The sequence below is a fragment of the Adiantum capillus-veneris genome, chromosome 23, assembly GCF_014529385.1.
Source record: "Adiantum capillus-veneris isolate H3 chromosome 23, ASM1452938v2, whole genome shotgun sequence".
Lineage (NCBI taxonomy): Eukaryota > Viridiplantae > Streptophyta > Polypodiopsida > Polypodiales > Pteridaceae > Adiantum > Adiantum capillus-veneris.
Window position 1 is genome coordinate 145,929,222 of NC_140953.1, and position 6,443 is coordinate 145,935,664.

Consider the following 6,443-nt stretch of genomic DNA (forward strand, 5'->3'; position numbering starts at 1 on the left):
GCAAGGCTAGATCCACTAGCACCGATTATTAAGGAAGGTAGTGATACTGAAACTTTGTCAGACAAATCTTTCTTCATGATGGGTAGTCAACAGCCAGGAGGTTTCACCTATGAAGGACCAATGCCAGGAGGAAGCACCTCCCTAAATCTTTTGAATGATTCCAGCTCACTGTGATCTTCTTAGAAGGAACAAACTCGAGGGGAGCCCTAGTCTATTCTGACTATCGAGGACGCAAGTGCATTTATATTGAAGAAAGGCCGGCTCAGAGATTGAAGATAATTCGATTCTATGATGATGGAGATAGATTTCAAGGCGAAAAGGGGAACCACTATCTGATAGTTAGTAACCCTGAAGATTACAACAGATATGGAGATAATGTGGCGAAAGGGAAAATGGTTTCAGAAGCTCAAGAACCACCACCAAACATTGATCGGCCTGGAGAAATTTTCATGTATGATAAGAAAAAAACCAGGGTTTCAACTTATAATGAGAACGTGGGAATCTACAAGCATGAGAGTGAGGGAATAGTCGCTTACTTTCGCTGCAAAGAACCATACTTAAACGAATTAAGCAAAGACAAGGTTCTTTACTTATTCTCTTATGAAACTGCTATGGGGAAGGATATAGTTTTTGTTGATAGGAACGGGAAATAATACCAACGTATTCTCCCAGAGGAGGTAGAAAAGACAACAGTTCCAGGAGCATCAACATATGCCACCTACACCCCTACCAAGTCGACAAATCCCTTTTTAGAGGAGTAACGTGACCTCACATTCTACCCGATCGCAAACATTCAACAATCAAAACCAACCAGCAACTCAACCATCATTGCAGGTATGGCTTTGACAGAGTGTAACATTGGAACAAGACCGAAACCGAGATGGTTATCAAGCCGCACGAGGGCTAAGGGACTTGCAAGAACCACCACTCTATTCAAGGTATCAAGGAGGAAGTAAGCCAAAGACTCAAGGGTCAATAGAGCCTAGAAGACCACCCATAGAACGAGTTCAAAGAGATGGACCATCTCTGGCAAGAACTGTTAGAAATTATGGCTTAGGAGCACCACTGGGAGAGGAACCAGCCTACTACAGAAGACCAGAGGAGGTATATCGATTAGGACATAGAGATCCAATGATGAGGTTTGTAGACCATCATAGAATTAGACCTTCTCAAGTGCAAAAATGGGTAAACAAGAAATACACAGGAAACACAAATCCAAGAGATCATGTAGCAACCTTTGTGCGTGTAATTAGAGCTGAAGAAGTGTTACCCAATTCGCAGGGTTTGGACTAACCCTAGAGGATGGCACTGCTACTTGGTTTGACTCTGTAGAGCGTAGAGACTTTGAGTCTATGGAGGAAGTGTTTGACGAGTTTATCGAGGAATTCTCACAAAGGGGGATAGCTCATAATACAGTCTCACAAATCCATAAATTCAAACAGAAATATGGGGAATCTATGCGAAAGGAAGCCATAAGACTAAAAAGGTATGTTAAGTTCTGTCCTGTGGAAGAACTGCCAACTCAGTCCAGACTTATGCCTATATTCATCCAAGGACTAAGGAATGCAGATCTCCAGAAGGACTTACATATGAAGAGGAGCACGACGTTGAATGAGTTGACCAAGGAGGCTCTTTACCTTGTGGGCAATTGTGCGGTCTACAAAGAGGGGGAGTTCAAGGACCTTGACAACGATTCATCTTCACAACAAAGTGGAAGCAAGTCTTCTAAGACAACACCGAAAGGAGAAGTAGGTGTAAACCGAGAGCAGCTTGTAAAGGAAGTGCTAAAAAAGATTAACTTGTACGCCAAACCCTAGGCTAAATAGCTCAAGTGGTGTGCTATTGAACAAAAATGGACAAACCATGGGACAGAGGAATGTTATTATAACAAGGGATATGTGAGAGAGAGACCTTACGCTCCCCAAGCTCAGGTAGCTTCTCCTCAAGTTCCACCAATGCCTAGGTATCAAGCAGGCAACCTACCAGGACCTGTAGGTGTAGAAAGACCACAACCAGTGTTGGGGCAACAACCACCCCTACCAGGATTACGGCCAGTCGGTATAAGATACACACCAACCGTAACCGAATCAGAGGAGAAGGCTTTGGTGCCTATGCATGCATATTATGAAGATCTTAATGGATATGTGGAAAACTCTGTCTATTATCCATCGTAAGAACACTCGACACTAGAACCATGGAGCATGATAGGAAGTACAGGACCACCAACAGCTGCACATGCAGCAGGAGAAGGAAGATATAGCTTAGATGAACGAGCATTGTTGTTCATAGCCAACGGAGGCATGGGTGGACAGAGACACGCATACCAACAAAGAGGAGCTCAAGGAGCACCTCAACAACCCAAGGGACCCTGCTACAAGTGTGGTGGAGACCATTGGCTAAGAGACTGCCCTCATGATGAAATCATTAGAGTCAACGCATATTGCACCGAGTGTGGAGTTACTCATTTGATTCCTGATTGCCCTAAAAACCCGAGCAAAGGAGAAAAAACTACCTTGAACATGCTAGAAACAGTACCTTCCAGTGGAGGGTCAAAAAATGAAACAATCATACCTATTCAGACGGTGACACGAGCCCAGGCTCAAAGAATGACGAACGAACCCATAATTGAAGAGCCAAAAACCGATGCCCCAAGTCCAGAAACGAAAAATCAGAGAAGCACTTGGAAAGCTAGAAAGGCGCGTATGAAAGCCAGGAAAGAATGAGAGCAAACAACTCTATCCGAGGAGTTAAAACATACAAAGGATAGATTAGAGCGGTTAGAGGATCTAGGTAGCTTAAGCTCACACACCATGGCAACCATAGCACCCAAGGAAATAGCAGAGCCCAAAAGTGCAGGATCATGAGGATCAGTACTGGCAGACAAGGTAAATGAGCAGTTGGATGCACTTCTAAAAGCTTATGAAGCCAGACTCAAAAAGAACCAAACCCAAGAGCAAAGATGGATGACTTATCCATATGCTGAAATAGAAAAACAAAGGTTGAAAATGTGTAGAAAGATGATTGAAACAGCAAATCCATGAGGCCAACGAGGCTAACAGGGTGAGTAACCACATGAAAAGCATGATAAAAGAGAAAAATGAGATCTTACCTCCTATTGAATAATTTGAAGCAAGATCACAAGTGAACTTTGATATACATTCACAAGGGGGAGACCAGGGATCAATTAGTTCGAGGCACAGCCAACCAGACTCGTTGAAAAGTCTACCCTCTTACCTAGGAGAGTATGAAGCCAAGTCTGAAGTGAGAGCAATCCCATCTCAAAGACTCTCTTTTGACAAAGTGATGAATTCACAAGGATTGATTGAGTTATTGTCCACCCGGGTGGTATGCACAATCACATTAGCCGAACTCCTAAGGTTATGACCAAACATGTGGACCACAGTAGGTAAATGCCTAGAAAAATTTGGAGTGAAAGACCCCACCTCGAAGCTTCAGGAAGGGATCAGAGAATTGGACAGGCCTCAACTAAACACTAGTCCAGTACCATTAAACAAGGTTGGAGAGTATTGCGAGGGAGAAGACGGAAACACCACGCTACTAGTAGAATTCCAAGGAGTAATTTCCAAAGCTATTCTTGACAGTGGAGCGGGAGTTGCTATCGCCACCAAGGAAATCTAGAAAAAATGGGGAAAACCAGTTTTAAGAGCTACCAGAATGAAATTGCAAATGGCAGATGGGTTCATGGAGAAGCCTCTAGGACTCTTAGAAAAAGTGATTGTCACTTCGTGCGGAATCGAGTATGAGCATACATTTGCAATAGTCGATTTTGACAAAAAGAACAATTATGAGATCATCTTGGGAAGACCATTCATGCGACCATTGAAGATGGTCCAAGATTGGGGTTCCAACCACATATACCTCAGACATGGCGAGACAACAACTAAAATACACCTGAAAGACCATAGTTACAAGGATGTGAACCAGACACCAGTGGAAGAATTTGATTCAGCTACATTAGCAGGATCGAAACTCCTAGCATGGTTAGGGCAACAAAAAGAGCTATGGATGTGCGGAGCTTCACATTGTGGAAGCTTAAGAAGAGAAGAATGCGTTTTAGAAAGAGCGATTGAGGACAAGGAGTATATTCCGGAACCTTTTCTTGAAGATGTCTTGGAACCTCTAGAATGGGAACACATACTGGCAACATTGGATGTTTGTACCATTACAGATAGTCCAACAACAAATTCTACGATAAGGATGGCTATGATGTGCTACCCTACTACATGGTAAGCATTATACCAGGAGGAGATGAGACGATTGAACCACCAGAACAAGAAGAGTTTTATAACTCCTCTGAACATCTGGAAGTAAATAATGATGCAGATAATGAGTGTTCAGACAACTCAAGTGAGCATGGGGGGAAAACAGAGAATATCAAGTTTTATGATTTTGCTAATCAGCACCCTAGACGCCAAGAACGCTATAGGAGAAAACAAGTAGGGAACAAAGCAAGAGAGAACCTGATGCCCATGATAAAAGGTAAAACTCACTATTTGATGCTTGTAAAAGCAGAGGATTGTGTAAAAGATCAAATATCAGGAAGATTCTCAAAGTTCGAAGGGAAAGAACGCGAGAGGAAATAAAACAAGTTCAAAAAGCTAAAACAGAAACAAAATCACGAAAATCTCAAAAATAAAAAAAAGAAACAACAAAAGACCAAGAGTGGACCAAACTGGAGCACTGAAACGTTCTTTATGTGAGATATGGACTACCGAAGAAGATAGTGATGGTAAAGGGGAGTCAGAGAAAGGAAACATGAATGTACCATCACACTATCGGAAATTTACCATCCAGGATAGAAAAATCATCATGACACCACCAGTCAGGGAAAAAACCGATCAAGAATCTTACGATGGGCCAAAAAATGCAAAAAGGATAGACCTCGTGGAACCAGGTGAAAAGCCTCAACCGGTCTATATAGCAACCGACTTAGAGCCTGAAGAAGAAGAACGGCTAACACAACTTCTCAAGAAGTATAAAGATGTGAAGAAATGCCCAATTGGATTAGTGGATGTCGATTGAAGAAATATCATTTACCACTAACACAAGATATGCTTCAACAAATCCATCAAGGAAAACAACGAATGAAGGAGAAACAGAGAGTACGAGAAGAAGCTCAAGCAGAAGCAAAAGAACGAATTGCAAAACGAAGACTTCTGTGACAACAACAACAAAGTGGAGCAACATTGTGAATCAATGCCATTCGAATAATGAATTTGGATGAAGACACAGTGGAGCCAATGATTGCAGTAAAAGTGGGTAGCAATCAAGTTGAATCGCCGGCATTGCTTGATTCTGGAGCTCAAGCAAATTTGATCTCTTACGGATTATACCAACAGCTCAAGTCCACATATCAACTTCATCCTACTCCTCAAGTGCTGGAAAGTAGTACATCACACTCATTGAAAACATTGGGCTGGACTATATTGCATGTACAAGTACATCAATATATTTACCCACACAACTGTTATGTAGTCGAGGATGAAAGCACACAACACCCAATGTTGTTGGGACAAACTTGGCAAAAAGAGTACAATGTGCAGATAGATTGGAATGCGAATGCAGTCAAAATTCAGCATGCACAAGAACAACAGGTAATAGCCTTTGCTTAGCAACCCCGCAATAATCAACTGCGAGCAATGCAATCACTGGAAAAAGAGCCAAAAGCAAGAATGCCACCAAAGAACAACTTGATACCCAAGACTAACAAACAGGTGAAAGCCAACCATGCTAACTACATACATACGAAGTCACCGACGGTAGTGCAAAGATCTAGGTTACCAAAACAAGGGAAAAAAGTATGGATGCGAAAGGATAGAAATGACATGGCAAACCAAAAACAATAGAACGGAAGAATTCAACCGAAGCAGATAGTTCAACCAAAACCCAAGGGCATCAAACAGATATGGATCCCAAAGAAAATGCTCAGCAATAACCCCAATGTTACTCGCATTTGGATACCGAAACAAAAGCAAAAGGAACTCCTTTCAGTACAAGCAACATCGGAAGGCAGACAACTGCATTTGCAACCAAAAAACCGACTTATGAGGATGCCAATAAGCAACAAAATAGTGGCAACAAAGGAAGTAGCAAAAAACCTACAAAAATCGGCAAAAACAAGCTACCAATGGAAAGCAAAACAGATACGGTCTACGGCCATTCCGGCCAAGCCAATCCTCTCCAAAGAGACAACTATGGCCATATCGACAGTAGCGGCAAAGCGACTACCTTTTGCAAAAAAGACAATTAAAAAAAGAGCAGTAGAGTTATAGCTCTTACTTGCCAAGAAAACAGGAAACCTCGATGGCGAATGCCAATAAGCATCTTGCTTATACCCTTCTCTTGCACAACATTAATTTTTCCATGCATTGACCGAGTATGCATAAAATAGGGCCACATTAATCGGCCAAGCATTAGCACAA